Raw genomic sequence first — 20,163 nt, 5'->3', positions numbered from 1 at the left:
AACTTAATAAAAGTATACGCTCCTACAAGTAACAGTACAGACAACGAAATTAATGAATTTTACCGTGTATTAAAGCAAGCACTAAATAACACACAAAAACACGAAATTTGTGTAATAATGGGAGACTTCAACGCTAAAGTAGGAGAAGACATAACTCCCGGAGTTACTGGAGAATTCGGTCTTGGTGGAGTTCTGCCAAGAGGAAAACTTTGTTATCACCAACACATGTTTTAAACAACCAAAAAGACGTCTCTATACATGGATATCACCGAGAGATGGCCATGGTAGTGTAATGCGTAACCAAATAGATGATATCATGATTAACAATAGATTTCGAAACTCATGTAAATGTACTAAGACATATCCAAGTGCCGACGCAGCCACCGATCACAATTTACTGGCATTTAGAATCAACCTAAAATTAAAGACAATTAAAAAGCCTTCCATTACAAAGAAATACGATAGACAAAAACTAAAAGAAGAAGAATTTAACCATCACTTTGAACAGACAATGAATGAAAAAATTCGAGACAACATCACACAAGTATACAATATACCAACAGTCGAAGAAAGATGGGATAACATAAAGAATGGTATTATCGATACAGCAACGCAAAGTGAAACTGTCACCCATTATAAAAAGCAAGCGTGGATGAAAGATGAAATAATCGAAATGATGGACGAAAGAAGACAGCTTAAAAATAGAAATAACTCAGAGTATAAACGAAAGCATAATCTGATTCGAAGAAAAATCAGGGAAGCTAAAGAGTTATGGATGCGAGCAAAATGTGAGGAATTACAAGAATTGCAACGAAAACATGACGAATTTAACACACATAAGAAAATAAAATAAGTTACAGTACACAAAAGAAATACACCCATAACATTAACGAATAATGAAGGTCATGCACTATCCTAGAAGACGAAGTAATGGAGGAATGGGAAAACTACATTAAAGCATTATTTAAGGATGATCGAGAATCACTACCTAACTTAAGTGCAAATACAGGACCATCAATCTTAAACGCTGAAGTGGAAAAAGCCATACACCAAGCCAAAAACAACAAAGCCAGTGGACCAGATCAAATATACAGCGAATGGCTAAAATTACTCTCAAATGACAATATAAAAGAACTCACTGTACTTTTCAATCAAATATATGATACCAGTGAAATTCCATCGGACTGGCTAAAATCGATCTTTATTCCTCTACCTAAGAAACCAAACGTTAAGAAATGTAGCGATTGTAGACTCATTAGTTTAATGAGCCATGCCGTTAAAATACTGTTGCATATTCTTCTAAACCGAATTAACAACAAGTGCGAAGAAATAATTAGTCAAGAGCAGTTCGGGTTCCGGAGATGCCTTGGAACTAGAGAAGCACTATGTTCTATGCAAACACTCCTTCAACGATGTTGGGAGGTAAGAAAACCCGTATATATGTGCTTCATTGATTTTGAAAAGGCATTTGATCGCGTTCAGCATACCAGACTAATTATCGCCTTGCAGAGCATCCAACTAGATGAGAAAGACATCAAACTTATTGCCAAACTTTACTGGAACCAAACAGCCATTATTAATACCAACAACAGAGAATCAAAGCCAATCAGTATTGAACGAGGCGTAAGACAAGGCTGTATACTATCTCCCACCCTCTTTAACGTGTATTCTGAAAATCTATTTAGGGAAGCTTTAAAAGATCAAAAAGGAATTATGATAGGAGGAGAAATAATTAACAATATACGGTACGCCGACGATACTGTGATTCTAGCTGAAAACATCGACGATCTGCAGGAGCTAATCAATAGAGTTGACATGGAATGCACAAATTGGGGACTGTCGATAAATATCGATAAAACTAAATACATGGTGACCAGTAAAGTGGATATGGGCGCAACCCAACTGATATTAAACCAACAACCGCTGCAGAGAGTTCAGAGATTCAAATACCTTGGATGTTGGATTACCCAAAATCTAGATCCATCCTTCGAAATTCGATGTAGAATTGAACAGGCAAGAAACTCATTTCAAAAATTCAAGCCTCTATTATCCAATAACTCATTAAATTTGGAAATCCGTGAAAAGTTTACAAGATGTTACGTGTGGTCTGTACTTTTGTATGGATGTGAAACTTGGACTTTAAACGCCGATATCATGAATAAAATCGAGGCGTTTGAGATGTGGTTGTATCGAAGGATACTAAAAATTCCATGGACTAGCAGAACTAGAAACGAAGAAGTTCTTCGAAGAATGGGACATCAACGAACTCTATTAAATATTATTAAGAGGCGTAAACTAGAATATCTTGGACATATAATCAGAGGACCAAGATATGAGTTCCTTCGGCTAATTCTCAATGGTAAAATCGAAGGAAAGAAATGGATAGGACGGAAGAAACTCTCTTGGTTGAGGAATTTGCGGCAGTGGACAGGTTTGACAGCGGACCAATTGCTACACGTAGCGCAAGACCGAGATCAGTATAAAAATATTATAAGCATGGTAGTCGCCGACGTTCCGTAGGGATATGGCACTCTAAGAAGAAGAAGAGAAGAACATCTAATAGAAAATAAAGAAAAGAGGAAAAGTTGGATGAATGGCAATATAATACAACTCATGGAAGAAAGAAGAAAATCAAAGAATAATAAAAGAATGTACAAAAATATTCAGAGACAAATAAGAACCGAAATACGAGAGGCCAAAGAAAATTAGTTAAAAACACAGTGTGAAGAGATAGAGTTGTTGGAACAAAATCACGATACATTTAATATAAATATAGAAAGATAAAATGAGCAGGTGATCTTCAAAAATCTAACACAGCTAGCAAACTGCAAGATCAACAGGGGAAAATCATCACAGATAAAAATCAAGAAATATGCATATGGGCCAAATACATACAAGAACTCTTTGATGATAATACGTCCGAACAACCTCCGTCCGACAATGGCAAAGATGCTATCAGCAGTAAAAATTTAAAACGACTCGTCAACTTCATTTGAAATACATAGGGGGTTAAGGCAAGGCGATGCGCTGGCGTGTCAGCTTTTTAATGTCGTCTTAGAAAAAGTTGTACGAGACGCTAATTTAGATAGCAGGGGAACAATATTTAATAGATCAGTCCAAATTCTAGTATATGCAGACGACGTGGACATTATAACAAGAACCAGGGCGAGAACTGCGGAAATCCTAACCGAGCTAGTAGCAGCAGCAGAACGAATGAGGTTACACATAAATCAAAATAAAACCAAATACATGGCGACTAACACAAACACAAGAGCTGGAAATGTTGACGCACATTTAATCATCAATGACCAAAACTTCGAAGCAGTCAAAGGGCTCATGTATCTAGGGACATCGGTTAATCTCAATAATAACACATCTGAGGAAATAAAAAGGCGAATAATAATTGCAAACAGGTGTTATCATGGTCTATCAAAGTACTTAGCTAACAAACATCTGTCTCAAAAAACTCGTAAAAGGCTGTATAAAACACTGATAGTCCCCGTTCTCACATATGGATCAGAGGCATGGACGCTAACTAAAACAGATGAATCCGCTCTATCGATTTTTGAAAGAAACGTGGTACGCAAGATATTCGGAGCGGTCTGTGAGAACAAAATATGGAGGCGTAGATATAACTTTGAACTGCAGAATATCTACAAGCATACGTTTGGTGGTAAAGATATTACCACTACAATTAAGCGAAACCGCCTGCAGTGGGCAGGACATGTACCCGGGCCCCTGAATCGAACATGGTAAAAAAGATTCTAGCAGCGCAACTCGTGGGAATGAGAAGACGGGATAGACCAAAGCTGAGGTGGATGGACGGGGTAACACAAGATGCCGAGAAGATCGAAGTCGGCAACTGGAAAATGCAAGCAAGGGTCAGAACAGAATGGCTTAGAAAGCTTGAGAAGGTCGAGGCCCTCTAAGGGCTGTAGCCCCAAGATGATGATGAACCCCCGTCCTACATATGTAATGACCACTTACCAATCACATCAGATGAAGTGTAAAAAGCAATCATCATCCAGCTCCATTTTCACATCCATTGTTGGATATAGGCCTCCTCCAAACGTCTCCAGTTCTCTCTATCTCTAGCTGCTGCAATCCAGTTTGTTTCTATTCTCTTTAGGTCGTCGGTCCATCGGGTGGGTGGTCTGCCTCAACTTCGCTTGTCGGCTCTTGGTCTCCACTCCAATAATCTCTTCGTCCATCTTCCGTCTTCCATTCTAGCAACATGTCCAGCCCACCTCCACTTTTGTTTATTGATTCGCAGTATAATATCGTCTACGCCAGTTCGTCGGCGTATCTCCTCATTTCTCACGCGATCTTTCAAAGTCAGGCCCAGCATTGATCTCTCCATTCGTCTTTGTGTTACCCTCAGTTTTTCGGCAGTAGCTTTCGTTAAAGTTAGGGTCTCTGCTCCGTAGGTCAAGACTGGTAAGATGCATTGGTTAAATGCCTTCCTTTTCAGGTGAATTGGGGTATTTGTTTTAAAACTGTCTCTCATCCTTCCATATGCCGCCCATCCCAACGTGATTCGTCTATTTAGCTCGCAGGTTTGGTGCCCTTGGTTATTCTAATTTCATGACCCAAGTATGTGTATTTATCGATTAATTCTACCTTGTTGTTATTGATCTGTATCTCTTCGCTGGGAACCATATTGGACATCATTTTGGTTTTCTCGAAATTTATCTCATAAAACTAACTAATCTAACTAACTAACTTATCTCGTAAAAAGCAATATCACAACTAAAAGATCATGGTTGAAGTCAACGTTTATTGCTCTACCAAAGAAAACAAAATCCGTATCTTGCAATGATTTCCGGACTATCAGCTTCATGAGCCACATTTTAAAGTTATTTCTAAAAATCAGAGAGCCAAAGTTGAGGCTTTTGAAATGTGGCTTTATCGTAGAATCCTGAAGATATCCTATACCGACAACGTTACTAACCAGGAACGGCGAAAGATATGGGTTGCTGCAATTAATTCTTCAAGGAAAAGTAGAAGGAAATGTGTCATTCATCTCTTCGGCATGATGGTTTTATACTCTGTTTTATACTTCTGTTCGGTCACAACACGAATCTCTGCATGAATAATGAACACAGACACACACACACACAGATAAATTCCACAGACATTAGGATGTAATAAGCGATTCTTCGCAAAGACAATGATGTCCACTTTATTTAGTAATAAGGCAATTCGCAGTGATTGGCGTCACTAACGACTAGAATTATCTGGAATTGATTGCAGAACTAGTTTTCGTCACAATATTATATCTGGTTCAAAGGTGTTAAAAAAACAGATATAAAATTGGAATATGAAGAAATCAAATAAAGTTCACTATTATAAATTAACGCTTTGATTAATACAAAGACTTAAAATTGTATTGGAAATTAAAATTTACCCAACGACTAGTGCATTTAACACAAAAACAACAATACATTTTATAGAGAATATCACTAAAAATTATGCAGTACCTTTCAACAACCTAACAACCTAACAACCTAAAAAAAGGTTTTCATTATATTTAACTTCAATAGTTGCTGAATCCACCACTGAAATATTTTTTAAATGTAGCTAACAATGTTTTAGAATGAATTGAGTTTGCAAAGAGGCAGCCTTGATCGACCCACACCTGTGGTTAAATGTATATCAATAATGGAATAATGGATAATTGTCGACTTTTTCTCATGTACACGGCTATTGTGATGCTGACAGATGCCAATCTTACCTTACATCTTTACATTGTTTGAGTAGTTTTTTAGGAACGGTGGAAAGAATAGACTCGTCGACGTAGCTATACCAATTTTTAAAAAAATGTATTGACGCTTGTAGTGGGTAATTTTTAACAGCATAATACCACTAGGATAGAATCATCAGAAGTTCTCCAATTGTATGTACGTGCCAAAGGAAATAATTTTTTTTTAAATTGAGTTAATTAACTTATACATACAATGATTATAAAATAGTTCTGATTCATCTTCAATAAATCGTAACCACATCAAAGTGGTGAAACATCTGTATTTAATTATTAGTTCTACTGTAATATGCAAATCTTCTGGTATTAATACCACAAAATGACAAATACACATTCGTATTCATGTCTGTTCTGACTAAAAGACTAAAACACTATAAATACCATCTTCCATTTCCAAATTTCCCGTTGCTGTCCATCTTATTTTGTATTGCTGTTATACCTATGTCATATTTTTGCAATTCTCTAATGTTGCTCTTGTCGCTATTCTAGGTCTGTGCCAACTTAACACATTCCACGTCCCTATGCAAATATCCTTATTCCATTGCGTATGTAGTTTATATTGTCATTGTGTTATATGAATATCCGCCCTATTCTGAGGCAATAATTTCTGATTCGTGGTTCCAAATTTTTACATATATGGAACGCCGGCCCATAGCACAACTCCCTTTTCTGTGTACCATTTCTCTCCAGTTGGGTTGCTTGGTTTAACATGAGACACCAGTCGGATTTGAGTAGAAGAGGCTAAGTGGAGTAAACTGGAACCAACTCCATGTTTTCGCTTTCAATTTGTAGCATTTTTTTAATGTTTCTTAGTTCGTATCCTTCAATTTAAAACCAATATAATCTTTCGTTCTTTTTTTAAAAATGCAAATTCTTCGATATTTCTTTGTTCAAACCGCCCGATATTGCGTTTTGAAATTAATTTACGTCTTAATTTCCGTTGTGTTTAGTTTATACGCTAAGTGCTTTGTTTGTTCTAACTTATGCGAGCAATTTTTAAAGATAATTTCGTCACTTTCGTTGGAGCCGCGGTGAAGAGCGGCCAACGTCATGTCCAAATTCAATTTGAATTTGTAGTTTTCTGTTTTTGTCCCTTTTCAGGGAAATCTTCGTCATACGCTATGGAAATCAATTTTAGTAGCAGTTAATCGTCTAATTCCACCTGTTCCGGTTGTTTAAGAGGCAGAGTCATAAGTTTTGTGCTCAGTGCCGGCTTCGGCCTCAAATGGTCGATCCAATTTGCAGTGTGAGATCCAGTCCCTTTTGTTCGTGTGTTCGTGTCCAGGATTCAACTCCATCCACGTCAGATTTTCGTTCCAGATTATGGAAATGGTTTCCCTTTGTTCCAGAGATGCAACAAGTTTCAGAGTTATGTGCGAAATAGTGAAATCCAGGTAACATTTTTTTGTGTAAATTTAAAGTAAAGCAGACATTTTTTAAAAAAAGTAATAAATGCTTTCATACAAAAAAGAATTTGTAATATTTTAAATAGTAAATTTTATGGTTTGACTTTTAGCTGTCATTTTATTTGTTCAGTTTTGTTTTAAATTTAATGTTAACATATAACAGCTAGCTTTATTATTTTTGATATTGTTTTGTTTTGTTTTCTTTAAAAGAAAGGTTACCTTACATGTAAATTTTGTAAGTTTTTGTTGTATCTCCAACTCCTGGAAATTGTAAACAGATGACACATGTAAGTTTTTTTGTATTTTTGTATTTTGCAGCTATTGTCCTTATATTTTTGTATTGTCTTTTTTTTGAGCATTCTTGTGTTCTCTATGTTTTGTAACTGTTTGTGGTGACACAAAAATAAATGTTAAATTTTGTTGTTTAATATTTGTTTATTTTTTTAACTAACCCTTTTTTTTGAGTTTTTATTTGAAAAAGTTATGTTTTTTATACTTAATAATTATATCTCTAGTTACAACTAGCTGGTTGTAATAGGTATAATTAGGCACCTCAAGTGGCGCCCTATATTAAATTTCTTGTGGTGTTTCCTGTTTCGTTTTGTTTTTGTTTGTCCCAAGAGATTTATGACCCTTTATTTCATTTTTCTGTAGTTGCCCCAATCCAAACCCTCTTGTCTTTTACTTATCCACGACCCCAGCTCTCCTACCAAAGCCTGACTGCCCGTTCGCACAAGTAGCGATTATTTTGCTTACCCTTCTCCACCCCCATAGTTTCTCTTCCCTCAATTTTCTACCCCTTGTATAAATACCCCTATGGTAGGCAAAATATTATCGTTACAAATTCTTTCATTCCCTTTATGATATTATTAAATAATTTCAGATTGCGTATTTGTCTGCTAACCACTAAGTGGGAAACAATTAGGAGACGTTCGTTGACCCTTCCGTATTTGATATTGTATTCAGCGCTAGTGTCTGATGAAGCAGGGATACCGAAATTACATTATAACACTGTGTTGATTATCGATTTAAAAACGGGAGGTTGACGAATTGTGCTCTTACGCCATATACTATATATATATATATATATATATATATATATATATATATATATATATATATATAATTTCTCGTTTTAATATTACCCGCCTATGACAGAAGATCATTCGTGAGATAGACAAAGATGAATGATTTTTGCCTCGGTCCGCCACACTAATGATTGAGTGGGTGTCCGAAGGACCTGCAGCATTTCTAATCATAATCAAAGTATTGCGACCCACACGAGCTCGGAAATCTTTGTGCAACTCTATAAATTAATATTCTGCCTCAGAGGCGCCTCGTTTCTATATTTTTCCTGTTTGGCTTATTGTTGACATTCTGCAAAAAGGACGTAACTGTGCATATCTATGACTTCAAATCATCGCTTTAACTCACCAATAATACCAATGAGGGATTGGTATTCGATAACGATTTTTTTCTAATGTTAGTAATTATTTTCGTAACATTAAACGTGAATTATTGTTTGAGTACATGATTTATGGCATTCGGTTTTTAAGCTTTAATCGAGATTGATATTGCAGTATTGTCCCGTGGTTTGCTTGAAACATGTGATCAGTAACTCAAATTTTATTAAAAATGTATAAAATACTAAACTAAGTAACTGACATTTAAAACGACGATAGTATGAACACAAGCCCAAAAAGCTTGTCCTCAATTGATGCTTGTCTACAGGGACTGGCCATCTCTTAACGGTTTTTATTTTCTCAGGAAAATCGGTGCTCACTCCCTCGGATGAAATCACGTGTCCAAGGAAGCCCACTTACTTTTGGAAAAACTGACATTTCTTGTAAGGTTGTGGAGATTTTTGTCAAAAGTTTGGCTATAAAAGATTACGTCGTCTAAGTAGATGAAACAAATCTTCTAATGTAATCCCCTCAACACTGTCTCCATCAAACGTTCAAAGGTGGCTAGGGAACTACAAAAACAAAAAGACAGGACAGTGAATTTCCATAGACCTTGGCCAGTTGAAAACGCTGTCTTCGTTTTATCTGTTGGACCCATATCCACTTGACAACCAATATTTACTTTTTAAATCTAATGTTGAAAACTATTTCGCTCCAATCACAGCATCCAAGGTGTCAACAATTCGTGGCAATGGATAACTATCCTTGACCATAACATAATTGAATCTCCTATAATCCACACAGAATCTAGTAGAGCCATCCTTCTTTTTAACCAAGACAACTGGGGAACTCCATGGACTTTGTGATGGTTCTATTACACCTTGTTTCTGCATTTCCTTTACATTGTCTCGATTTCTTCTAGTTTTGAAAACGGGACTCTTCTAAGAGCTTGTTTGATGAGAGCAGCATTTCCACTGTTTATTCGATGTTCGTACCAGTTTGTAAAGTTTGTCCTTCTGATTTTTGTCGAGATGTTCACTATACTTCTGGTACAGGAGTTGAAGCGGTGAAATTAATTGTGAAGCCATTGGTGATTTTTGTGGTTGTACAATACAATTATTTCTGATACTAGTGACACCCTCGAGAGTACTCATTGAAATTGATTTCTTTAATCGAATATCGTAATCGAGATTCATTATTCAGGCAGGGAACGAGTTGCCGTGCATTCTAACTATACTTCTTGCTGGAAGGATGCCTTAAGGGAGTTGTTGGATATCTGTTTCGAAGATTCTGAGAACAGTAGTAGGTAGGTCTGGTTCTGGTTTCACAATAACAGGTATTATGATCTCAGATCGGGTTGGTAATAGAACATCCTTTTCAACGCAGATACGGTATATTGTTTTACTACATTCTGGTGACATCAACACCACTTTTTCATCTTGAATTTGAAAAACGTTTGTTTTAAAATCCAAGTTAATGTTATGATGAAGCAAGAGGTCTAGACCAACAATGACAATAAGTTATTGTACCAGTTGCAGTTGTCAAAGTATAACTTCTCTCGCATCGATGCATCTTCGAAAGAGTTATCATCCTTCGGTGAACTATAGTGTAGAATTTGACAAATTTTTCCATAAAGCTTAGCAGAAATCATAAGACTTTTTCCGTTCTGCTGAAGTTGCGAAACTCTAATTACTAGGGCATAGTAGGAGTTAAGCAGCTGTCAACTAGTTTTACAAACTGTCAACATCTACGTGTGGTTATACGACTGTGGCAGCTCCTATTCTCTAATCGCTTGAGAAAACCTTTAAGTCTTGTTAGAAGTTCACCAAATTTTTCATTATCGTTAGTGGTGTGAACCTGGCGAATTCTTATGTGACTGTTTAAGGCGATTTTGGCTACCTCGTACTCGTTAATGCATGAGCCAAGACGTCTTCTAGTGTTTTATTTCTAGCCATTCGCTTAACCTGCTGCATTTCGACGTCGCGTAGTCCAACTACAAAACTCTGCACAGCCAGTTGTTCCAGAAAGTCATCTGGGGCAGTAGGATAGGCTAGTCTGATGAGGCGTGCTATATTGGCTAAATTCTTGGAGAGATTCTACTGTCTCGACCTTAACTGTGTTTGGTACACTTGCTGTAGATGTTTGTCAAGTGCAGTGGCCTTTGCTTGTGCAGCTGCAAGAAAATGTTTCAGATAAACTGATCAACTAGTCGTGCCATCGAATGTTGGTGATTTGACTTTAGCTGCGCTGGAATGACGTGCGAACTGAGGAATAATTGCAACATTTGTCTGACTCATTATTTCGGCTACATCATCTCTCAATTTGCGGTCCAGTTCCTGCATCTCTGTTCGCAGAAAACGCTTATTATTTATGAATCAGTTATCAGCTTGAAAAATATTTCGAGTAATCCAAAAATTGAATAATATATAGGATATTTTATTTGAAATAAATAAGAAAGTTGGTGTTGGATAAGTTGGTAAAAATATCAATTGTTTATTGAACACTCGCTTATTTAGTTATTTTTGAATTTATTCCATTTAGCTATTCCACTCTGTATAAGACTTTGTGCATAGACTGTGTTGACAACGATTGAGGCTCTTAAAAATTAAGTTCTTCTATATTATTTTAACACAGATATACTACTTTAAACTACTACTTTAAAAGCACAAAGAGCGATGGAAAGATCAATGTTCGGGGTGAGACTTATTGACAAAAAAACAAACAAATGGATTAGAAGCAAAACCAAAGTAAAAGACGCAGGAGAACATGCTGGAAAATTAAAATGGAGCTTCGCAGGACACAATGCCCGACTGAAGGATAAAAGATGGAATCACGAAATACAACAATGGAGACCATGGTTAGGAAAGAGAAGCAGAGGAAGACCACAAATGAGATGAGCTGATGATATTAAGAAGATCGGAGGACACAACTGGAAGCAAGTGGCGCAAAATAGAAGACACTGGATTGATTTGGGGGAGGCCTATGCCCAAACTTGGATTACTTAGAAGACTGAAGAAGAAGAAGATACTACTTTATAAATAAAATGTATAAAATTTAAATAATTTAGTATTTTATTTTATTGGTTGTGAATATGATCAGCCATATTGACCCCACGCCTCTAATTACGTGATTTTTTGTGACAGTAGTTAAGGGTTAATGATAAATATATAGATTTTTTTTTTAATGGCTTCGGCAGTTTGCCATACAGCCAGTTACATGATCTTTTAATCTCATTAGGTACAGTAAAAAGTTTTTGAGTTATTTGCAATCGAATAGACTAAAATAGATAAATTTACAACATTTAACAAAAAGAAGAGAAAAAATATAAATAATACATACACATATATATATCCATAAACATATACAATTAACATGGGTCACTCGCTTCACGTCCAGGGGACCATCAGGACATTATAATATATAACATACACAGGAGAACTAGGCCACGGTAAATAGGATTAAACATGTAAAGGAGAGAAAACAAAGGTAAAAAGTAATTTTTTTTTTTAACTAAAGAAAAATATTACATTTGGTCAAAAAATCGATTATGCAATCGTAAATTAATCTATTTTGAGTCGCTAGGGCAGATAAAACGTTAAACGGAGATTTACCGGTAATACGAACTATATTATTATATAATAAGGTGGATTCCAAATTATATTTGGCACAACCAAAAATTACATGATCTAGGTCACCTTCTACTCCACATTCCACACAGTTTTTACTCTCGATCACATGAAACCTTGCAAGATGAGCAGGAAAATAAGCATGTCCAAATTTAAGCCTAGATATGGTTGTTATATAACGCCTAGGGACATTATAAGTTCTGTGCCAATGTGCAACAGGGACAGTTGTGTGTAAAGAAGTGTATCTATTTGGGTTGGTAAAACAAAACTCAGACCATAGGTCACTCCATTTATATTTTAAAACTGCCTTGCGTGAAGCAACCAAATCAGAAATACTGGGTAGAAATTCTGTGGTATCCACTGAATAAATACTTAATTTGGCTAGTTGGTTCACATGTTCATTATGTTTAATTCCACTGTGTGCTTTGGCCCATATAAATATCACATTTTTTTTATTTTCCTTAAAGTGTTTAACTAATTTTTTAATTAATATTATGTAGGGATTGGAGTATGTGGTTGGAACAAAAGGTTGGTTAATGGCTGTGAGAACTGACATGGAATCTGAAATTATAATAACGGAGGAATCTCTGTTAGAAACAAAAAGTAGGGCTTGATATATGGCAATTGCTTCCGCACTAAATATGGAAATATTTGCTTTTAATTTGAACATTTTTTCTACCTTCTCCATGGGGATGTAAAAGGCATATCCTGTACCGTCTTCTGATTTGGAGGCATCCGTGTAGATAGTACTGTAGTAATCCCAATTGGATAAGATGCTTGTTATAATGTTGTTATTTGCTCTTTCAGTGTTAACATAATTTGTTTAATAAATTTAACGCTATAAACAAGAGCTTCAAAATCATTTATGTCTGTGTGTGATTTTAAATTAATAGCACAAACATCATCAGCACAAACTGTGTTTTCTCTAAGAGCTTCACACAGGGTTGGAGAATTTTTCTTAATCCAATATTTATTCGTTAAATCATAATTGTTTAAATTTGTTAATTCGGTATAAAGGAAAGTGTTCTGGTGTTTAATTTTCAGTAAAAATTTTTCGGCCAAGAAGTGTCTTCTAAGAGAAATTGGAGGCTCACGTGCTTCAACATAAAGGGGCTCAATAGGAGTTGTCTTCATGGCACCAATACAGATACGCAAACACTGGTTTATAAATATGTTTAATTTGTTTAGTAAGTTCTTGCTGGCAGATCCATATAACCAACATCCATAATCTATGATAGAGCGAATGTAAGTTCTATAAAAAAGTAAAGAAGTCTGAACATCTGTTCCCCACCAAGTTTAAGTTGTCATTTTCAGAAAGTTTAGGCCTTTTTCACATCTATTTAACATATATTCTATGTGAAATTTCCATGTGAGCTTGTGATCCAGTATAATGCCCAAATATTTAATTACCTTTTTAAAAGGAATTTCTCGCTGTTTTACTATAAATGTTTCGATATTGGGAATATTATGTCTACTGAAAATGGTCACTGCTGATTTTGTGGCCGACAGCTGAAGGTGATTTTCTTCCAACCATATTTCTACAACGTTGTAGGTATCCATTAAAAATCCAAAAGCTTCATCTCTCTTCTTTGTTTCACAGTAAATGCAGAAGTCATCTGCATATTGGATGATCTTAAAAGGATATTTTTTCAACTTTAATTTATGTAGGTCAGTTGTGTATAAATTGAAAAGAAAAGGACTTAAGACAGCTCCTTGTGGAATTCCTGTAAAAACATATCTTGGGCCTAATAAATGGTTGTTAAAATCCCTGACATAAACATGTCTTTCTGAATATAATCCGATAATAGCATACACTATTGCCTTAGGAATGTTAAAATCAATAATCATTTTTTTACTCAAAATATTTAAGCTTAAGGTGTCATATGCTTTCTCAATATCAATAAAAATTGTTGGAAGAAAGTTATTTCTAGAGAAATTATTTTGAATATTTGTTACTAAGGTTGTAAGTGCATCTAGCGTACCCACTCCTCTTTTGTATGCAAATTGGGAATGAATACTTATTAATTGTAATATAACTATTAAATACTGTTTAATATACACACAATTATTAAAAACTAATAGGAGAACTTTTAATTATCAAGTTTAACTTTGACAGTTATTTGACAATGATTTATGGTGTAAATATATAGATATTTACCTACTGTTGTGATCATCAACAAAAAAATAAGATTAAGCACGTCTTACAATGATTCTCGTCATATGATTATTTACGATTATTAATAACTTCCAATTTTTGCATTAAAAAGAAATTTCCTTTAGTATTTAACATAAAGTTTAGAAACAGTTTTCTATTTGGAAATACAGAATCTTTAACATGTAACTGATTGTAATTAAGTAGGAAGCAAAGAAACATTATTAAAGTACCACAGCCGGCGACTCTTCTTCTTCTCTTATGAATTAGTTTTATCTGCAATAAATAATGACGTGGATTCTCATGCGAGCGCCTCGAGCTGTCACGTATTACTTTTATTTTGTACCTTGTGCCTTGTGCCTGTTTTATTTTATTAAAATTGCCCTCACGCTCCTTGCATGTGTTTTCAGATCTCTCTTCCGTCAATTCTACTTATTGTTGCAAAATTGTTTTGTATATAGTAAACTTACTCAATGTAGGCCATATAATTACGGACAAATTTAAGTGTCTAATTTTTAATTGATTATGTATTCTTATATTAGTTATCATTTACCTAACGTTATTAAATCCTAAAAGTAATAAATCCTATATATTATTAAAATATAAATTATTGAAACTACAAATGTCGTACTCATAGTACAATATTTACGCCATTGAAGAAATATAATGATAATGCTCAAACCAATCTTTGCGGGTCCTTTCGCGGGAATCTATATTCAAGTAGGCCAAATATAAGGTCCTGTGGCGCAACGGATAACGCGTCTGACTACGGATCAGAAGATTCCAGGTTCGAATCCTGGCAGGATCGAAAATTTTTGTTTTTATTTAAATAAAAAATTTACATCAATGGAAAAGAATCTTGATAAATTAATTAGCAAGACTTTGCACATACAATTTTATTTAATTTATACGAATTAAATCGAAACGTTCGTGAATTATTTAAAACTATTAAAATAGAAAAGATATTATACGTAGGGTACATCCTTACAGATGACCGATACAGAATCCTCTGGTATATAATAAAAAGTGAAAAATGGAGGGTCACGGAGGAATTTGAAGGAAGCCCATGGCTAAAGAAACTCGCGATTAGACGGAATACGCAATGCCGAACTTATTTGAATAGTATTTTGACTAGTTTAAAAAGGTAAACAACTAGACAATTTAATTGCCAACGTAAGAGGACCACCACTATACGTTGGATAAATTATGAGAGGTAACAAATAACAACTGCTTCGACTCAATGCAGGAAAAAATAGCGGAAGAAGATCAATAAGAATTGAGAAGGTACAAATAGCTTTGATGATTGCCTAACTTCGAAACGGTTCCCTGCCGTTCGTAGGTTTCAGGTATTTCCTTATCAGTAAAACTAGTATCTGTTAAGGGTACCTTGTCCAGGGTCAAGGATGGTGTTCACAACGGCATCCATGGTGGTGAAGAAAGTCTTCACAACGGTGTGGAGGACAGAGGTGCCAGCCCCTGGTTCAAGGGTTTATATAGAATCTTTGTCAGGCAAAGGGCAGCAGCTTTGTCATCACGGGTTCGAGTATGATGTAGAAGCTCTCATACAGGCTCGACACCGGATATTTTTGGGCAGCTATTAGATATTAACCTAACGTGAAGGCAAACAGAAAACCACTTGATTATATTTTGAAGAGACCGTCATGACTGGAAGCAATGCGACCCGATTAGCAATCAGTGTCAATCTGAGTCCGTATTAACAGCAGATTAACGCAGGCGACCAGGCAACATCTGCAACATGGACAACTGGAAGAAAGGACGAACTACCTCTATGAGACCAGTATCGCATTGTCACATGAAACGTGCAGTGGTTTTTGCAAACGGGAAACTATTCATACTAGAGCAAGAATTATTTAACCAAAAAATTCTAAATTAGTTGCAAATTTTGCGTAAATTGGCGTACAATATGGGAAATAGCGTTCCATACCGTTTGATTCGGCTCCTAAACAAACGTATGGAAACAACATGACTCCAGTACTAATAAATAATACCTACTCTGATCACCTGATCAGTTAAAGTTGAGTGCAGGAGTTCGCCAAGGATGTGTATCCAAGAATCGTATCCGTTTAGATCCGTATCCATATAGATGCTAAACTAGTATTTCTGATGATTTGATTACTTCTTCAATCTCTGTCCATAGATTATCTAGATATTCCAGATGCTATCATCATTCAAGGCGGTTAACTGTAGTTTATTGATATGTTTCTACTTTTATACTGTTTTTATCGATTTGTGGTTTTAAATTTTAGGTGGGCTTTAACTAATCTTTTTTGGGATCTTAAAATTGAGATTCTCGGCAAAATTCAGCTTGTTGGTATGATTTTTGGAGATCAAATCTCTGACGACTGGACCAGAGTTTAATGCTAAAAGAATATTTTTTTAGCGATATACCTACTGTGACTGGACTAATAGTCAAGAAATAGTATTAAATATTTATTGCGCACGTGCACATGTAAATATAATTCACCACCGGTCCTGTGGCGCAACGGATAACGCGTCTGACTACGGATCAGAAGATTCCAGGTTCGAATCCTGGCAGGATCGACAATTTTTGGTAATTGATTTTATTTAACGGTTTTAAAATTTCTTAGACTCATCTAAGAAATGAGAAAATCACCACCCATTTGGCAAAATAATAAGCACAATTTTTTATAAATAGAAAATCTATATGGAGTGACATAAGATTGTTCTGTTCTGCAGAGGCATTTTATTTTTGAATTTTAACAAAAAATACAAAAATATTAATAACTTTTTTATTCACGGCTTAATTTTGGCAATTTATTGGATAAGTAGAAGAAAAATTTGTTCTAACTATGAACTGAACTTGTTATGCACTAAAAATGAAACTAGAGAAACCAGAAATGCACTAAATTTAGAAAGAAAGGAGGACATTTTTATCATATAAGACGAAATTCCTACAACGAAAAGATGACCTATTAAGAAATTGTTATACAGTAAACCTAAATAGATAAAAATAAAAAATAAAATAAACACAATTATAAAAAAGATACAATTAAATAAATAGAATGCAAAGAAATATTGGTACCAAGAGAAGGAAGACATAATCAAAGAAATACTAAGAGAAAAAATTTAACTTTAAAGGGAGTAAAATTGCCTAGGTATGTCAAACCTACTAGGAAATGTTTTAGATAGCACCAACATGAACAGATGGTATTGTAACAATGATTAGCGTAAAGAAAAAATGCCTAAAGATTAAATATGTATATTTTGATGAAAATAAAAAATGGAGACAAAAAAATAATAGTACATAATATAAGAAACGTATGGGTACACCTTACATGTAATAGTTATGTAACTTATACATATACAGAGTTGTGTGTATGTTACGAGCAAGTCCGAAATTGGACAATCCTAGGATTATACAGAAATTATTATCCACTTCTACCATTGTACACCCAAACTGTACAATATCCGAAATAAAAAAAATTAAAAATAATTATCGAAACGCTCATCGATTTGAATCGATTATTACTGACAAGCGACCTACCAAATCAAAAATCGAATAGTTCGTGTTAATTATTTGATATTTTTATATTTTCTATTTATATAAAGAGTTGTTATTTTTCGAATCGACAATGTGATAAAATGCTGTTTCAAACTGAAATATAAATAATAATAAAAAGAAATTGTTCTACAATAGAGTGATAGTGTTAGTGAAACATTTCTAAGCTTTAAGAGATATATAGGTACATCACTATAAGACAGGCATATTTGTGAAACATTTTAGGTTTTCTAGAGATGTGTATGCCTATCATACTATGGCTATTGTTCTGAAGCTATTTTCTTGTGGCATTTTAAATTAATTACTATTTAAATGGGAATAAGCCACAATTAAAGGTTAAAATACGTTTATTGACATTTCAATTTCCACTTCGGAAATCGTTCTTAAAATACAAACATTAGTTTGTATTTTACGATTATATTTTGCCTACCTCAGGGTAAGAATATGGGGTAGAAAATTGGGGACAGAAACTATGGGGGTTGAGAAAGGGCAAGCAAAACAATCGTTACTTGTGCGAACGGCACTCAGGGGGTTGTTGGAGAGCTGGGGTCGTGGAAAAGTTGAAATAAATGGGTCGGATTGGGGCAGCTACAAAAAAATGAAAGGGTACTTACATAAATCTCCTGGACAAAATGAAACAAGATATGGCAGACAAGGTTACCTCTAGCTATTTTAATTTGGACGCCGCTTCGAAGAAAACTTTCTGCTGGAAAAAGAAAGAAAATTTCTTCTTCCCTAAAATCAAAAATACATACCTACAATGGTTAGGAGATTTTCTAAAATAAATAAAAAAATGGATCAGAGAAACAAATCAAAACGTTTATTTTTGTCTCATACAAACAGTTATCAAACATATAAATGGCACAAAAAATATACCTACTATATAAATAGTTGCAAAATACAGAATAAAAAAACTTACATGTGTCCGTTTACAAACTCCAGAGTTTGGAGATACTACAAAAACTTACAAGTGTTACCGCACAGAGATTAACCTTTTTTTAAAACAAACAAAACAAATAAATATCGAAAAAAAAATAAAGCTAGCTGTCATATGTTAACATTAAATTAAAAAAAAAACAATTAAAATGACAGCTAAGTTAAACCATAAAATTTACAATTTATTAATTATTACAAATCCTTTTAAATTTTAATGAAAGCAATTATTACTTTTAGCAAAAAATGTCTGCCTTTACTTTAAAGTTAATATGTTAAATGTTTAAATGTTACCTCGATTCACTAACTTTGACACTTAACTTTGGAAAACTTGCTATCTCTGGGATTGGAGCTGCAAAGGACAAAATTCTCAACTTGAACAAAAGGAAACCATTTCCATACGCAGGGACGAAAATCTAAGACGTAAATGGGGCTGGATCAAGCAGGCAAACGACAACAAATCTGGTGGGACATCCTATACAATCATTTTCCAAAATTTCTTCAGTTCCGGTGTACTGCACAAATCTTATCGTGATTACTCTGTTCTAAACTGCCATTATGCAAAGAGTATTATCACCTTAACCGGTCTTAAAACATTACACACAAAAAAAAATGAATCGTCTCCCGATTCAAAATTGCCCAAACATCTCTTCTGTCTCAGATCTCTTGCTTGACTCCTCTGCGTTAGATTTTACAAATTCAACCAAAATAAATTTCCCTTCACGTCTCCAGCCAGTTTGTCTACAAACTTAAAACAAACATAATACCCTCGACACTCGTTTGTCGACAACCTTGAAATATTCCCAGTTTTACTACGTCTTAGAAAAACCGTATACCTCACTTGCACTATTATATTAGGGGACTAGAATATAAACAATTCGTTTTAAGCAACAAAAAAATCTTGAAATATTATAGTTAGAAATAACATGTACGAAATGGGGAATTTTGAATGTAAATAAAGAAAAAAACACTTGAAAACTGGATACAAAACTTATTATATTATCGATCGTTTTTACATTCCCTTTTAAAAGACAAACGCAGATTTCCTGGTAATTTTTAATGCGTACTAACGAGATAAACAAAATAAGGGCGGGCTACAAAACTTTATACAAAATTTATATTATTATATAGATATTAAATATTAACAAATTTAAAACGCTACAGTAACAATACTAACTAATTTAGAGGACAAATATATTCAATTGATATTTTTGTGGCAATTAAGAAATCAGATAAATTTTTACTGTAGGATATAATAGGGCAGTCCTCAACTAGGTGTTAATACAGTGACATAGCCAGGATTTTATTTCGGGGGTGTCCACGCATTTCAGTTCACCCCCT

At 34.6% G+C, this 20,163-nt stretch overlaps 1 protein-coding gene and 2 non-coding genes across 5 annotated transcripts in view; 2 read left to right on the top strand and 1 right to left on the bottom strand.

Annotated features, from left to right (window-relative positions):
- The window catches only part of blo (bloated), a 524,956-nt gene that overhangs the window by 392,666 nt on the left and 112,127 nt on the right, over positions 1-20,163 (bottom strand). The gene's annotated exons all lie outside the window — the stretch shown is intronic.
- On the top strand, positions 15,084-15,156 carry TRNAR-ACG (transfer RNA arginine (anticodon ACG)). The gene has a single exon. It is a non-coding gene; the product is annotated as a tRNA-Arg (tRNA).
- TRNAR-ACG (transfer RNA arginine (anticodon ACG)) lies at positions 16,838-16,910 on the top strand. Its single transcript has one exon. It is a non-coding gene; the product is annotated as a tRNA-Arg (tRNA).

The sequence above is a fragment of the Diabrotica undecimpunctata genome, chromosome 6 (genome assembly GCF_040954645.1).
Source record: "Diabrotica undecimpunctata isolate CICGRU chromosome 6, icDiaUnde3, whole genome shotgun sequence".
NCBI classification, from domain to species: domain Eukaryota; kingdom Metazoa; phylum Arthropoda; class Insecta; order Coleoptera; family Chrysomelidae; genus Diabrotica; species Diabrotica undecimpunctata.
The sequence above is the reverse complement of the archived record's forward strand: the minus strand, read 5'-3'. Positions and strand labels throughout refer to the sequence as shown.